Here is a 17,611-nt window from a genome sequence, read left to right on the forward strand (position 1 = left end):
TTCTGTAATACTTTCCCTTTTTTGGTATAAAATACAACATCAGTTTCCAAAAGAAGTGTGTTACACTATCCTTCTCCTTTTCACAGGGGAGAGCAAAACCAGCTAGTAAGTAATAATTAGATATTCTAGTTCTCTTACGTATATCAAAGCCCATTGAAATGCACACATTTACCTCCATAGTAAGCCTTGTTATTTGCTAAAATAGATCCTAAAATTTCATTCAGGGCTAAAGGCAACAGAATGTTTTACTACTTACAGGATGATTTGAACCATTTCATACTGATGTCCTGAAAACCAGATTATTCTGAAAGGTGAGCAGCCCAGAGCTAGCAGTAGGACATGTTAAACGTGGGAAAAGGTATGAAATCCTGTCCCTTCCCAGTGCTGCAATTGCTGAGTCAGGACTCCAGGTAGCTATCGCTCTGCTCAGATTTAGAGCTTGCAGTGAGTACTTGCATGCTTTTTTCCAGGATTGTTCTTTTGATCTGAAATACAGAAAAATACGGTGGTCACCTTTTGAATGATTGCTTTCTGCTTAGAGGTCAGTGTCACAGGAGGTAAAAGAAGTGGGTGATGTTTGCTTCTGTAACACCATTCAGATTCACATCCTCAGTTTCCAGAAGGCTGCAATAACCAACAAACAACCTGTGTGCTGGGAAGAAGGTGCTCTATCCTCTGTTGAAGCTGTCATTATGTAAAAGGAAAGCCAAAAAGAAAATTAGCAAAAGAGGAACTAACTGTAGCACAGTGTTCAAAATACATACCTGGGAGCAGGGGAGGTGTGTTCTCTCCAGGTTATTTATGCATTTAATTTTAAACAGCCTTGGATAAAAATAAACCTGTCGGTGGAGATCAGAAGTCATTACTCTGCTGGTTATACATCTCATTAAAGCTGTTCAATGCAGCTTGCTTATGCAATGTGAGCCACTGCTTTTTTCCTTTCAGAATCACCCACTCTCCAGATGCATCTTCCCTTTCTTCTATGTGTTAAAGCATATTTTTGTGTGTAAGTCTGTGCTGTCCCTGTCTTAACCCACTACCAGTCTTCTGGTCATAAGCACTCAAATGAAAAGCTGTTAGCAGAAATACCAAGCTGTATTCTCACCCTCACAATAATTCACAGAAATTGACTTCTGATGGCCCCATTCAATTGTGAGTGTCTGGTGACAATTTCTTTATAAGATGTCTCATGGGTCTTAGGGTATGGGATATTGCCTTTTACTGGTGTTTTTTAATTCTAAATTTTTAAGACCTAACTAAAGCAGGTCATTTTATGTGGTTTTTACCTGCCTGTGCCTCAGGGGTTTTTTTTAGTATGAGATGTGGCATGATTATATGAGCATTCCCTGATTTATAGTCCTTCCAGATAAGAAGAAAGATGCACATACACTACATTTTAAAAATACCATGCTTGTCACCTATGTGTCACTAGTACCCTCAGTAATCTGGTGCTCTTACCCAGATTTCGTTGAGGAATGTTCCTGCATTGACTGTAAACAGCTTTTTCCTGGAAGTATGTCTCATATTTCTGCTTCCACTGTTGATTTTTTTGTTTGGAGAACAGAGAGGAAAGGAAATCAGACTTCCCCATACCTTGTCATGCTTCCTGTAAGACTGTCATTTTGTTTCCAGTTATTCAGTCAGATTATTTGATCACAGAATTACTGAATCATTTCAGTGTCCTGAAATGTCCAACCTGTTACCTGCCACCACCTTGTCAGTTGGACTGGGGCACTAAGTGCAAACAATGTCCAGTTGTTCTTGAACACCTCCAGGAATGGTGACTACCACTTCCCTGGGCTGTCCATTCCATTGCTTAACAACCCTTTCCTTGAAGCAGTTCTTCCTGATGTCCTGAACCTCCCCTGGAGCAGCTTAAGGCTGTGTCCTCCTGTCACTGGTTGTCTGGGAGAAGAGGCTGACCCTCACTTGCTACAGCCTTCTTTCAGGCACTTGTAGAGAGTGATAAGGTGTCCCCTGAGCCTCCTTTTCTCCAGTCTGAACACTCCCAACGCCAGCTCCCTCAGATTGCCTTGTAGGACTTGCTCTCCAGACCATTCACCACCTTTGTTGCCCTTCTCTGGACTCACTTTAGCACTTCAATGTTTTTCCTGTAGTGAGGGGCCCAGAACTGGACACAGAATTTGTGGTGCAGGTTCACCAGTGCCAAGTAGAGGGACAATAATTTCTCTGAATATTAGATATTAGATCTGTATTCCTTCCTTGAAAGGTATCTCATCAATTCCACAAATTTCTGCCATAGTGAATAACTTTAATTCTAATTCTCATGTACAAATTGTCACTGGTTAGCTGGCCCATCTGGTCTTTCTCTTCTTCTTTTCACATGTTACTGTTACAATTTATACTTCTCACGTCTGAACTGCAGCTTCTTGTACTTTGCTATTCAAATGTAGTCTATTTAGACATCTCTTAACTCTACAGTGGACTCTAAAATGTACATCTCTAATGTGCACTCTAAAGGTAAAGAATCCTTCTACATTGTTTCTTTCTTTTTTTTTTTTTTTGGCATGAAATTCAGTTTCAACTGGATACCTGAGAAAGTCTTTAGTGATCTTCAAAAACATGCTTCCAAAAAACAATGATGGAAGCGCTGAGAAATGTTTTTAACTGGCAGCACTTGATCAGTTTTGTGCTTGCGCTCAATGAACAGGAGAGGGAGCCAATGCACCAAGAAGCTGCAGAAGAGTCATAATGCTCTCGTGAAGGTAATTCTGAAAAAACAGTTTGAAAGACAAATTTCATTTCTACACAAAGCAGTTTTAATGCAAGTGCTCAGCAAAAATCCACCCGAATACACTGATATATCTCCAGTAAATCTGTGGTATTCTGAAGTCTTAAACAGATTCATGTTTTATATTTCATCAGGCGTGCTCAAGTTTGAAATAGTCTGTATTAAATTTCAGCCTATTCAAATGGTGAAATATTCAGCTAGAAAGCAAAATGTTTCTGAATGCTCAAAAGAATCTTAAATGTAAGGTGGCAGCCTCTAATGTGTGTTCTGGCTTTGTTCCTATGGTGGAGCTCACTTTGATGTCATCAGTTGCCATATTAAGCTTGAAATGGATATACAGGTAATATAGTTTTTCCACTAGCAATGAGGCAAAAACAGTGTGACTTTTGTTAACAAAATGCACTTTAAATCTGTTTTTAATACTGCTTTATGGATGGTGCTTGATGATAGCCTCAATTTACCCTGAAAACCATGATGTTTTACAATACATATGTATCTAAATAGTAGCATTAATACTATATAAGATCCTATGAAAACTACGATTTGTAACATTTAGTTAGAATTTTACTTAGCAAGGATATTTCTTATGAGGCTATCAATGTTAATTTAACTATCAGTATGGATTTTCTGGCACATGTCTGATCATGAAGCCTTTGCAACTCTTCAAAAGACCATGCTGCCTTTCATCCTGTCACTTCATTGTCAATGTGTATGGTACAAGTTAAGCTTGTTTTGCAGTGCCTAACTCTACCAGAAGCAGTCTGATCAGACATTAAAAATGTAGCTCATATATGTGTTTGCTGTCACTCTGAATTCTCAGAAAGATGACATCTCTCTCTGTACCAGCATCCAGTGACACATCAGAAAAAACTCCCCAAAGAGAGATGCAATCAACGGCAGAGCTTTGCAGATGAAAGATACTTCCACATCAGAAAATCTGTCAAAAACAGAGGGTAGTCTTCTACAAATGAGCTGGATCATAAGATAGAAATCAAGATGACACAAATGAAACAAAGAAAGGGGAAGCAAAGTGGAAATTAAACAAGGTTAGTACAGGGTAACATATTATATGTTCAACAGGGACAAAGAATGCGCCTGTGATTTCACCTGTTGCACAATGAAGGGAAAAGCAGTGGAAACCCAGAAGCAACAAAAACCAAACTTGTGTATCTTCAGTTGAAGATTTAGAGGGAGTGGGTGTGTGTGTTCAGTGAGTATCTCTTTGGTTGGATGCATTTAATTTTGCTTCAGCTAATTGAAGTCATCCAGTTGAGGCTACCTGGCTCCAGCAGTCTGCACTTCACTTGCACTGGTTTTACTGATACATGTCCCACGTTAGCAAACCAGCCAGCTGAGAAATGGTGTGATGTTTACTCAGTGCACATATCAAATGATATTTTGCAGGGCTGTAAGCTCTGATTCTTCAGAAATGCCAAAGCCTAATGTCCCCACTTACACAACATGCTTGAGTTACACTGCAGTTGATGGCATAGCTTTAAATTTTGCTCCAGCTTCAGATCTTACCTGAAAAGTACAGGTCAGTAATCTTTAGTAGATACAGTGAACACACGGTAGATGAAAAGGTAACAAGAAAGGCTCTAGCACTGGAGAAAGTAGTCATACAGTAGAGTCAGCATGAAAAAGAGCCTTTGTTCCTTAGCCAGAATAGATAAAAGGTATTGATGGGGAGCTTGGCTTAAATTACATTTACATGGCCAATATATTTTATTTCAAATGTAAAGAGGCTAGTTCTCTGAGCTGTTCTGTGCCAATCCAGAATGCAGCTGAAAATCAAGTCATCACGAAAGTCTTCAGAAGTGAAAATAAAAAGCCCAATGAATCCACATCTACTGCAGTGCCATCTGTCTGGCTCTTTGCCTGTCTGGCTCTTTAACACCAGTTTTCAGTTTCTAGGTAGTGCAGGCTGATGCTCTGACTGATCAGGTTAGCCAAATCTATGTTTTTCTCTCAAAATCTGGTTTCCAATAACCCTTTTTTATCATCTCAAGATTTCAGGAAAACTATTCCTTTGCTAAAGCAGTTAGTTCTATTTTTCTCATACAATCAAATCAGTGCTGTGTATACAACTGGTGCTATTGCCAGGAAGGCAGGAGAGGGAAAGTTCACCATGAAGGCTTCTCCTGCTGCCTGAGTGAGCTGGGAAAATCCCCTCCCAGGGCTTCACACCATGACCCAAGGACTGCACTGTCCCAAGCTGTGCACTCACGACAGTTTGGTGTCTGACAGCTGGTGAGTTTTTGCCATAGGTCTAGAAAGCCTTTCTAGGTCCCATGCCCACTGCTACTGTGCTAAAAAAGGGGGGATGGAGGGAGAGATGGAAGCTGTTGCAGTTTCTGCACTGTGGTGTAGGGCTTCAGTCTGAGAGAGTTTGCGGTTTGGGGTGGTGTGCCAAGAGATGTTTTTCTACACATATTTACCTTAAATCTTGACCTTCCCACTGCCCATTACCAATACTGTCTGCTACCTCTCACCTCCTCTCAGTGCAGCTTTTTTTTCTGCATGGTTGCAGCAGGAACTTCCAGTAACCAGATCATAGACACTGGTTTGACTTCTTCAAAAAGGGGGACAGTCTCCAGCAACCTTCCAGGTGGGTGGAATTTTCTTTCTACTGTGGTAAAATTTCCAAACATCCTTTCTTTCTCACCTTAGGGTTACAGATTTTGTTTCTTACTTTAAAGAACAGCACAGGATCTTAGGATCACTAAGAACCAAAATCTTTGGATTTTTCCAGGCCTTTGGAGCAATCCAGTCACTCATCTGCTAAACTGAAAGCGTTGGGATCCTCATTTTCTGTAAGATTCAGGGAGTGTTTTTGAAGTGTTTGATTCTTTTTCCTGGGTAGCTTGTTTGTTTGTTTGTTGTTTGCTTGTTCATTTGTTTTGCAAGAATTACTAATAGGTTTTAATTTAGAGAGTCTTTGAAAGGCCCAGCCAGTCCCTTTCTCATGGGAGAAGAATATAATACCATAAACATGAGGGCATTCCTTTTATTTTCCTATTTGCCTCTCTGCTTGATTTTGACCCTGAGGGACTTTAAATACAGAATAATCATTGGGAAAGTATTTCTTACTACTTCATCTGCAGATATTCACTTTACTGGTGCACATCATGTGCTCAATTTCTCTTTATTTATGCAGCTAATGTAATATAAGAGCTTGTAACTTCACTGAAAGTAATAGTCAATATCAAATGTACATTTTATGACAGCACTCGACATTAAAAGGTTTCAGAGGTAGATTTCTTAACTTTCAGTAGCACAGGTGCTTAAGTCTAAACAAAAGCTTTATAGTAGCACAATGAGAATCTTTAACTTGGAATTTCATATAAGAACAAGCAAATATTAATGAAATTCTGAAATGTTTGATCCTCTGATGACCTATCCTGTTTTCTTTTGCTTTCTACAGCTACTACAGCTACATTTCTCCAGAGAATCAAATGTATCATTGTAGTGGTTGCTAAAACATTCAGCCAGCAAATGCTTGATTTAAGCTATTTTTAAGAGACATTCTGCAAAAATACAATAACTTGTTCATATTTCTTTTCTTTTTATTTAATTGAGGGGCTTGTCTCTCTCTCACAAACATAGAGGATGGAAGAGGAAAGAGGGGCTCATGAGCTCTGACTGCTGTACAGAGCTCTTTCCCATAGCTGTGGATGTAATCCTTATGGGTGGGCTTTCTTTTTGTCCTGTGACTTGTTCATGCTTACAGTTTCTTTCCAGTCATGGAGGAGGAGACTTCTCCTTCTTCATGAAGCCACCTTTTAAAGCAAGGCCTGTTATTTTGTTACCTAAGCCCATCTTTTCCAGTAAATGCAGGTAGAACCAGTCTGAGTTTGTACAGTCTTGTGACTTTCTGTGTTACTTTGCAAGTTTTAAGTGGTGCAGGGGTTTTGTTTTATCAATAGAAGAGTCTTCACTACTTTCAGGAATGGTATCCACTTACAATTGTTAAATTATATGCTTTGAAGTTTCTAGCTGTGGGAGAATATACATTTGTCTAAATTTTGCAAGTAGGTGGAATTTTTCTGTCTTGCTGAGCTTTGTAGGAATAACATAGCAATATAAGCATTTTCTAAGTGTTTAATAGACTTTGGTGAGTTCAGAAATGCTGGGGTTTTCCTTATGCTTTAATGCATATATGAGACTGAAAACCTGCCAATACATAACTAATCCCAGAAAATGCAAGTGCCAGGAAGCCTACACAGCATACATAAACCATGCCATAGGTGGGAACTTGATTGTTTATTTCTTGTCAGTCTCAGGGAACCCAAGGTCTTAAAACATTGCAGGTGTTGACTTTAAATCAGTGTGGACAGGTGTCCCATGTCTGCCTAAAGTTTGGCTCCTACACCCAAACGTCATTGGATAGGATTTACTCTCCATATTTGCCTTGGTTTTATTTCCCTGCCACCATAACCAAAATGAAAACCTCATCTGGGGGAATTTTACGTGTATGCAACACTTATTTAAGGCATCTCAATAGGGGCTTGCAAGGCTGGTGTGCATGTGCTGATATATATATGTATACATATGTATATTTATATGTATATTTATATGTATATTTATATGTATATTTATATTTATAGGTTTGGGCTTTTGTCTTTCAGCATCGCTTGCTTCTGTGATTCTGTGTCCTTTCCTGAATTGTTTCTCTGTAGCTTCAAAGTCTGGCTCAGAAAGGCTTAGAGGCCAATATGTATATTCCTTGCTTGAATTCCATGTTATGGTAGACATAGAAGAGGCAGCCCAATAATTACACAGAAGTGAATGTTTGCTGCTCTTGCACTGAATCTCATATAGCAAGAAAAAATAAAATGACTGAAGTAAAAAATTTGGTTAAAAGGAGTTCCTATATGTGGAATCCTGAATTTATGTCCCTTAAATCCCTAGAGGTATCAACTTTTCATCCTTCATTTATCCAGCATTAAAGAGTCCATTCAGGATGAGCTTGTCTACCATGAATGGATACTGAACTTTCCACCACTCCAAACCCTGCTTCTTCTGAAAAAGTTGTGGTTTCTCCATTCTCTTTGAATGAAGTCTTGTCTTCGTTTTGCTTTGCTGTTTGCTCATTAATTACTATCTCAGATGTATATAAATGTGTATGTGTGCATGTAAGAAATTTAAAGTCTGAAGCATATAAATTATTTCAATAATAATTACATCAGTGCAACAGATTCGATGCACAGAGGGATTTCCTTTTTTTTATAAATGATCCTAGTAATTCAGAACTCATAAATAGGATGCAGGCTAAAGATATGTAGCCCAGGACAATGTTTTCAGCAATCCTGTTTTTGCAGCTCCTTTGCTCCTATTCAGATGCATTTTCTTGATTTGTGTCTGAAGCTCAGGAGGAAAATAATCAGCTTTTGTGGGATTTAGGCATTAGAGTCCTTCTCTGTTTCTAAGCACTCAAGTAATAAAGGCTCTATGAATTATCTCCAGCATACAGTATTACTATCTTTCCAAAATTGTCATTGCAGTTGAGTTTAATTGCTACTCTACAACTTAGAAGTAGCTATAAAAATTCAAAAGGATGGCACCACTGCTACAGACTGAAATCCAGAAAGCTGTAGTTCTCACTCCAAGAAAAATATCAGATGCATTAGCAGAACATGACTTCATTAGCAGCATTAGAAGTTATCATTTACGGGAAGGCAAGCTCTACATTGGCAAATATTTCAGCAAATGACAACAGCTTCTTGAATATTTTAACTAACATGCATTGACAGCTGGCTTAGGGCAGCAGGTCTAAAAGCATTTAAAGTTACAGCAATGTTTCTTAGGATAAAGAATTGTTACTGCACTGATGAATGTTCATCATTTTAAAAAGGCATTTTCTAGAGTATTTAGTATATACTAATGTTCATATGTAAGTAAAGCCACAGACATGTCTCCTGCTAGTTATGTTGCCCAGTATCTTTGTAAAATATCATTTTTGAGAAGGAGGGGGTGTTGGTTTGTTTTCTTTTGGTTGGGCTTTGGGTGGGGGGATTAGGGGTTTTGTGTCACCCTAGAAAAAGAAACATATTCTACATTTTGGTACTTTGTGACTTAAAATTTTGCTTACGGTTGACTCAATTTGGAACTGGTGAGGGTTTTATTTTTTCTTCTGCTTTTCCTCCATCTTCACCTCTATACATGAAACCTACATAATGCTCATCAGTCCTTGCTTCAACCCTGGTAGAATTTGTTGATTATCTCTTGTTTCTGTGTTGCCTGCAGTGAGTCCTCTCCTAGGCTGCTGCCACTGCCACGCTGAGGTTTAGCTTTTGTGACACTATCCTTCTGGGAAGAGTAAGATAGATTTCTTGGATTGCTGCAAGCCAGTTGTCTGAATAAGAATATACCACTCTGCAGTTCAAAGTCTGGTATTGTTTCCTGAGCCAGCAAACCAATATTGATAATATTTCTTAGCTGTTTTGACAGTTGTTGTTTTTTTCTCTTCAATCTCTCGATTGTTAAAAGAATAGCTGCCATAATTTTGATTTAGGACAGCATCATTCAATGTTTCAGAAAATCAAGATCAATTTTAATTAGGCTCTCTAAACTATCTTTTACTTACAAGAAAAGAAAATCAAAGTGGGTAGAAATGCTATTGTGTCTCTGAGGATTTCTTGTTTACACATGTAAGGCTTGATTCTCTTCCATTTTATAGTGACACAAATGAGGCATAAATGAGCACAATGTAAATGTAGACTGGTGTAAAAGCAGGGGAAGGGGAAAAAATTTGGGCTCAAGATGGGCAAAATAGAGAGTATTTAGGTGCAGGTAGAGTGTGATCTTCAAAGCAGAGAAGGCAAAGACAGAAACTCCATGAATCTGAAGTGGACAGGAATCTGAACTCAAATCCTGCAGGGAAGTACAAGAGGTAGCTGGTTTGATGCCCCTTCCCAGTCTCGCAGCAATTATTTGTTTCCAGATAGGCCTCTTCAGACAGCAAGGTGTACAGTGAGACATTTGACAGACAGAAGGGGAACATAACCATATCATGCAAGCCTTCCCTGCACCTCCAGGGACTGGGAAAGGAGAGGAAAGGCAAACATGCTGTTTCCATGTCCTAATTGGTTCTGCATGGCTGTGGAGACCAAATGCACCTTACCATACCTAAGAGTAGCCAGGGAATCTCTGGAAAACAGCAAAGCCTCTCAGCAGCTGCAATGGCTGAGGTGCTGCAGAGCACCAGGGCCTGCCTTTGCTGTGCCCAGGCCTGGGAGCAACTGGAATAAAGAAAACTTCTCTCCCAGGCAGTCATGCAAGCCTCATTTGCTGTCACCACCTCTCAACAGAGCCACAAGCCTTTTCTGTAATGGAGCTGGACACTCTTGCTGTCATATTAAAGGGGATAAAAAATGAAGTTTAAAGAAATTTGAGAAGAAGAAATGAAAGTAATCAAAGTCAAGGTAAAATCAAGCCTGCTCTTCAATGCAGAGAGAAGAGTGGGGACAAGAAATCAGAAAGTTCTGGAGGGAAGGCAGTGGGCACAATGCCAGTTAACAGTGGGAACTGGAAGTGCATGGAATATTGTTTGCTCACATCTAAATTTCTACTAATGTTTTCAACGAAAATGGCCATTAAGCAGCAACACATATATACACAAAAGCTGTATTGTGGAAATGGTCACAACAGGCCACCCTGTGGCACCAAAGAACTGCCTGAGCAATACAAGGAGCCATTTCCTCTGGCCACCTGCTGGCGCTGGATGCGTCTGTCCCGGCTGACACTAACAGGAGCTTTGGCATCCCTGACCCAGCTGCAATGTCACCAAAACAAGCAAAGTTTCCTCGAGTCACTGAAAAATCGACTACATAATTCTCATTTGGCAAGTGTGTTGAGAGGAAAGAACAAATCATGCAAGTGTTTTTGGTGTGCTCCACATCCAGCACCTAGATGGAGAAAGGTGTGGGCACATATATAAAAGGATGAAAATTCAGTTGCAGAAAGGAGTAAGGGAAATGTGGAAGGGGCTGAGGAGATGGTGAAGAGGCTTTGTGGTAGAAAGGTCCCAAGAATTCCACTCATTGGGAAGAAGAGAACAAAAGACTGGAGATAATCAAGAGGAAGGAAAGCTGGTGAAGTGCTCACACAAAAATTAGGAAGGCAGACCTGATGACATCATCAGGAAGACAGCACTGAAGGGAGGACATACGAAAAGCAGGCAGCTTTAGGAATGAACAAAGCAAATGCAATTTAAAAGAATCAAAGAATTTCCATGAAAAGAGTGAGACATGAAGAAGACTACAGGAAGGTAATCCAGACATAAAAGGATGGTGGTGGAGAAAAAGAAGGTGACAATCGGAGCAGGATTAGGATGTTATTGACTCTGTTTTATTGAGTGTTTGGCCCATTGAGCATTCTGCCCTGCCCATGACTAATACCTTGCTTCCCTCCCTAGATTCTGCTTCTTTCACTACAGCCTACACCATCCTCTTTTTTATTCCTTCTGAAAAGCTGCCTGATCTTGCACTCATACAGCTGAAAGTCCATAGAAATTCAAAAAAAGTAATCTTACAGCAAAAAGCAATATTACAATAGCGAATCACTGTGCCTCCACAGGCAGCAGCTGCAGGAATGGGGTCTAATTTTCACTCTGATCAGCTCTTCAGCTGAGCATTTTCATATGCCTATGGTCTCATTCTGTGCAGTAACTGAGAGGTAACAACTGAAAGCTATGGAGAAGCTTCATGTTATTAATTATGTAGTTACTTCATTAGTAAGTAGAACATACATAACAGGACTACATATACACTGAAACAATTATAAATTATTCAGTTTAAACAATACTTTCCAAAATGCCTAGCCAAACTATGTTCTATTTCATGTGGTTTTGAGTTTTGTATCTTATTTGTCCATAAAGATATGAATCCTCTAATTTCTTGAATTTGTTCTTACACAGAAGAAAAAGAACACCCATGATTCCACTTTCTTTGGAGGAATTTCAGAGCATAGAATAGCACTGGTAGCTCTAAATGGCTCATTTAGCTAAGACTTATTTGCAAATGGATAAAATAATAGCAATTTGTGGAAGCATCTTTCATTGCTGAAATTGATAGTGATGTCCTCTTCTGATTAAAGTTGTTTTAGAAATATGGAGTAGGGAAAATTACTACCCAAGTTCTGTTTGTGTTCCTTTTGGAATATTGGCCTACAGTTTAGTAATAACCAAAATGTTGATTATACATAAATACATAGAAAGTTTCTCTCCTCTGATAATAAATAGAAGTCTAGGACCATCTGAAGCACAGGTTTAATTTCAACTGGAAATGAAGTTTTAAAGAGGTTTTTTGTGCCTGACAGGCCAGGAACATTACTGGGTCTTTGACTAGAGTATTTTCATTTCTGATCATCTTCCTCTATTCTTCTTAAATGTGTGCTTAGGAAGAGGCCTGGTTAAAAGGATGTTGAGCAGTCAAGTAAAAGCTCCTTTAGGAAGCAATGTTTCTCTGCTCCCAGGTGGCAGCAGAAATGGGGACTTCTGCTATTCTTTTCCATTCTAAGCCTACTTGTCTTTTCACTCTCAGGGGTAGGTGCACCTGTGCTGTACAATGCAGCACAATATACAGATTTTCAGGCTAATTCTTACTGAGCTAACCTTGGCAGCAAAGAGAGAAGAGCTGCATTAGCAGAGCATTGCATCAGAGCCAAGTTCTCCAGCTGAGAAACCACCCTGGATGCCTCTACTCATTTAGCACTTAGCATCTTAGCACTTAGGCAGGCACTGTGTCCAGCATGGAAACACAGGCAGTGTTTCTGAGGAGAGAGAACTGACCCCTTCCCCGGTGATTCACCAGCTCAGCCTGCCCCTTAACAATCCGTGCGTGGTGTCCCATGGCCTTCCAAAGACGTGTGCAGTCATGGGTGACACACAGAGGCCAAGAGACCTTTGCATCTTTGGCCCCCGACTAAACTCCTCCAAGAGAGGAGAGGCAGCGGCTGTCTGGGAACATCGATCTGGGTATTGACCGGTTTCTTTCTCTAGCCTAAGCAGAGCAGGATCCCCCCTTTCGAAGGGAACTGTCTGTGCGCGGTCCTGAGGCAGCAGCATGTGTCAAGTGCCCCTGGGAATGCCTGGGGAGGCTCTGAAATCATCATAGCCAGTGTTTTGTCCAGCACCAGGAACAGTGCTATTGATTTTGCTCTGTTCTCTTGTCATCAGGCTGAGTCAAGACTCTGTTCTTCTAAAAGCTGCACTGCAAAAATGTCAGCAGAGGATCTGCTGCACCTCCACAAACTGTTCAGGGAGCTCGTGGGTTTAGCTAGGTGATCAGACAGTATATCATCTTTCTGATTGATTGCTGGAAATCTGCTGTTATGCCAGGCTCTGACTTTCCTGAGAAAGAAGGAGTACTGTGCCAAGTTTCATACTGAGTGAGTGCAGTTCTACAAATCAGCTTTAGTGCTTGGCTTATTAGAACCAGAGGCAAATGAGAGGCTAAATGAGCAACACTGGTATTTAACTATGCATGAGATATGATTTAAGCAGCACAAGGCTTGCATGTTGGATGTACTGGCAGTGGACTGGGTAATGAAGCTCTTTACTGGGGAACACTCACTTTCCCTTAGCCAAATGACAAGAAATGCTTTTTGGCATCATATGACTATGATATTGCAAGTTTTGCAGTGCAGAAATAAACTCGAAAATCTAATTTAACAGTGAGGAATAACTTGCTGATCACAGGCCGCTAGATTTATATTTAGGTAAATCACCTTCCTCTAGACAACAGCAATTGATATTTAGACATAGTGGTATAATGGGCAGTTCAGAAAAAAAGAGTAATGTCTTCATCCCCATGTTTCATAAACTCATTGTCCAAAATACATGTAGCTCTACTTAACCTTCATCAATGTCCTCTGCAGGACTTACTGCAAATGTTCCAGACATTTGCTGCCTGAAGAATGATCAAAAATACAAGACAAAAATGCTTGTGATTTATTCCTAAAGCTGTTTGTTGCAAGATTCAGACCCAGATTCAGCCCTCCTTAGGGCAGTTTTGTGAGCTGCACCCTGGGCAGAGCGCCCTTGAAAAGGGCAGAGCTGGCATTGTGTTTGTGGACTACACTCCAAGGTGTATAAAGCAGCAAAGGTCGAATTCTGCATGCTCTGTAAACTTTTTTTAAAAGTCAGACAAAGCTAAAGGCAAAAAAAGAAAAGTACTCAGTCTGTAAAGAATATGCTCTAAAACCTGTGTTGAGATCATGTTTGGTAAACAGTGCATTAACAAGAAATCAATGTGATTCCTCCAGTAAATCTGAAATAAGACCATACTGTTGAAAAAAAAAATGAAAGAGTCAATAAGCCATTCTAGCTATGTTTGCACTTCAGTACTGATGCCAGAAGTGCCAAGCTGTCACTCAGAGTCCAGCTTTACAAACATGACTCTACCTTTTACCTTTTGCTGAAGTGCTCTGTTACATAACAGCGTTCTCATTTCTGCTTTTCCTGAGAGATGGGATTTCCTCATCCTAGTTCTGCTAAGAAAAAGAAAGACTTATAGGAAACACCATTATATCCACTGGCTTTAGCTCGTACCTGAAACTCATTTTTCTTCTGCCCTGTCTGCATTCTCCTTCCTCCCATCCCATTTTCATTTGTCTTCTTCACCTTTCTCCATCTCCCTGAGCAGGTAGGGCCTTACACCTCCATGACTGCTGGATTAGAAAGCTGCGCTTTAAAGAGGCTGAATGCTAATGCCAGCTCAGCAGATTTCACAGCCTGTGGATTTAACCTAGCTGCAAGGGTGCAAGGAGTGCTGCAGCAGCACAAGCCTCATCTGTATCTCTTGCGTTTTCACACTGCTGTGTCTACATTCTTTTGTTTATGCAGAAACACCACTAATTTCTCAGTGACTCTCTTTGTTAGTTCTTCTTTTCTAGAGACTCTTTTCAGACATGCTTCAGCCACTGGGATGATCAGATAAGTGCATCAGTAAGGATTTCTGTCTCACTGCTGCTAGACCAGACAAATTCACCTTGATACATAGAAAAACAAGTCTTCTTTCCTTTTTGTGTGTTATGCACATGGACATTAATACATGTATAGCCTCCTACCTGATGTTTCTCATCCCTTTGGGCCTGATTGTCACACCAGCAGGCTACAGCATGATGGAATAAACTTTCCAATCCCATATGATTGCATTGGCCTGGTGACATCCCACCCTAAGAAAAACAGACAAGATCCAGAGCATCCCTCACTATCTGGAGCTCGTGGCTGAGGAGCCTCACTGTGCATTGGGACTGCCAGCAAATATTTTATTCCCCTGGCTGTAAAGAACCTGTACTTTAGTGTTTTGCCTGAATTGTCTCACTACTTGTTTTAAGGACTGAGGAGACTGTGATTTTTGAACTCAGCACTCCAAGCTGTGTTTAACTGTTACTGTCATTCAGAGATATGATTATGCTAGACCCGCTCCTTCACCTGGCCTGTTTTACCACCAAAGTTTGCCCAGCACTTGCCAGACAAGTATCTTTTGCTTAGGAATCATTATATAGTTACATAAGAGCACTGATAGGACACTTTTGCATGTCTATTAGAGGAGGCCAGCAGAGCTGATCTGCACAGCCTGGGGCCTAATTCTTCAACATGAATGAAGCCGAGATGGAAATGTCTTCCCACACTTCAGCTCATGCAGAAGTCAGAATGCAGAAAACCTTTGCTGTGACTGATAGCACAAGTAGACCATAAACAATCCCAAGCTGCAGGAAATGCATGTTACAAGATTAGGTAAGCATGTCAAAATAGTCGAAGGCTGATGCAATCTGTATGGTTTTTAACAGTGTCGGAGTTTTTGCTTTCCTCATTGGAAAAGAAATGCTTTTGCATTTTCTTCAGTGGATGATTTTAAAACAAGAGTGAAGCAGGTGTGCAAGTGTCAGGAATAATCCCCATATTCTCCATGCTGCCAGTGTCCTTGGAAGCTGAGATTGGATTGACATTTTCCTCCCTTAGTTATGTCAATTTTAATTTGCTGGCTTTTCATAAGAAGCCACTTGCCTGGAACAGCTGCTGGGGCTGTTAACCTGAGCCATGTCCAGGGTCCAGCAGACTGGTGCATCTCTGCACAAGCTGACACATTTGGTGCTGACATCCCACCTTGAAGTTGAATGCGGAAGACTGAAAGCTGGATATGTCCTGGAGATCAGTATGTCCTGCCCTCCTCTGGGTTTATCTTCTTAGGCCTTGCAGAGATGGATTTGCAGGGGGAAATCAGGAGGAATGTAATTCTCCCCATCTCTAAGTACCACAGTGTGTTTTGTATCAGATGGTGAAGTGCCCAGGGCACTGCTTTCTCCCTCAAAGTGTCATCATGGCTCTCTTAAAACTAACCCTGAGTGGTGAAGTAGCTTTGGAAAACCCTAACTCCCTCCTTTGCACTCTAAAGGACATGACAAAGTTTCTTGAACTAAAGCAGATGTGCCCTGGCTGGTTTACTGCAGCTAAAACACAAGGTGATTCCTAGGTGGTAAAGGTGGTTTACCATGGGATCAGTGTCCTGTGTGCTGTTGGCCTAAAGTGGATACCTCTGGGCTTTTGCCTAGAAATTTTTACCTCATAAAAAGGAATAAAGGCTAGTGGTCTTGCCCTGGTTTTACCTGTTCTCTGAATTATATTATTCAGCCTCCAGTGCTCCCAAGACAGTCCTTGGCTGCAATTTCCCAAGACTTGTTCTGTCCTGTTACTCTAAATGTTCATGTTTCAAATTAAGGTTGTATTTCATGGAGAAAATCAGCACATCATGGTGAGTCAAGGAGAAGTATGAAGTCAACTGACATAACTTGAAAAGGGGGGAACCCGCACATTGAGATTTTATTTTACAAAATGCCTTTGAATCAATTCAGAGCACTCTTTCATCAAGGACTAAATCCCCAAGGATTAAGGACAACTTTAGTCACATTAGGACCACTTTAATCCTAAGCAAGCCATTTGGGGCTTTAATGCATGTTGATTTTCCATGGTCAGGTAAATTGGCTTAACTTGTTAAAGTGTGTCCCTTTGCTTACAAACTCCAAGTCTCCTTTGTTTTGCACTTCTGCCATGTCCTGCAGGAAAGGACTGCTGCGTCACACCTGCTACCCCACGTGTGCACAATCCTCTTTCCTCCTCTAAATCACTGACTCATCTCCTCTGTCAACTCTTGACTGTCTTTGCAAAGTTTTGTATGCTGCAAGCTATATAAAGAAACAAATTTCATTCAACTGTATTTGCAATCAGCCTGGAGGAGTTTTTATTTTTTTGGGGTGGTAGTTAGGGGGGTTCTGTACAGACACAAATTTTCCCAAATCTTCAACTTTCTGAAACACTTGACTCACATTCTTGAGTTGTCAGGACTACTTTGTGGCTGTGTTTTGCTTCTTCATTCACTGTGTTCTTTATTCAGACCTGATAATTTTTCCAAAATTATTTAAATGATGCTACAATTACCATATTTCACCTAGAAATAACAAGCCCATCTATTCTCTCACTGTAATTAGAGAGTAACATAATGCATTTGAAAATAAATAGCCCAGGCATGAGGTGGTTTTATGGAACAATACAGAATAAGTGGGTGGACAGGAATGTGGAAATAAAGCCAGGATTTGAGTGGTAAAAATTGGCTCATCTCCATTAGCTTTCCAGAGCTACAATAGCTTGAACTCTTGCATTTGGCAATGAGTGGTAAAATTATAAAAATACGTAGTATCAGGAGAAACACGTCCTTTTAAGCTTTCTTTCAGTGAATTTCTGCTGGCAGCAGCACAGCTTCAGAACAAATGATCTAAAGTTAGATTTCTGTAGTTGCACTTGGCTGTAACTCGTGGAGTTACAGCAGAGAAGCTGTGTAGAATGGGGGTGTCTCTGTG

Source organism: Prinia subflava, chromosome 1 (assembly GCF_021018805.1).
Source record: "Prinia subflava isolate CZ2003 ecotype Zambia chromosome 1, Cam_Psub_1.2, whole genome shotgun sequence".
Taxonomy (NCBI): Eukaryota; Metazoa; Chordata; class Aves; order Passeriformes; family Cisticolidae; genus Prinia; species Prinia subflava.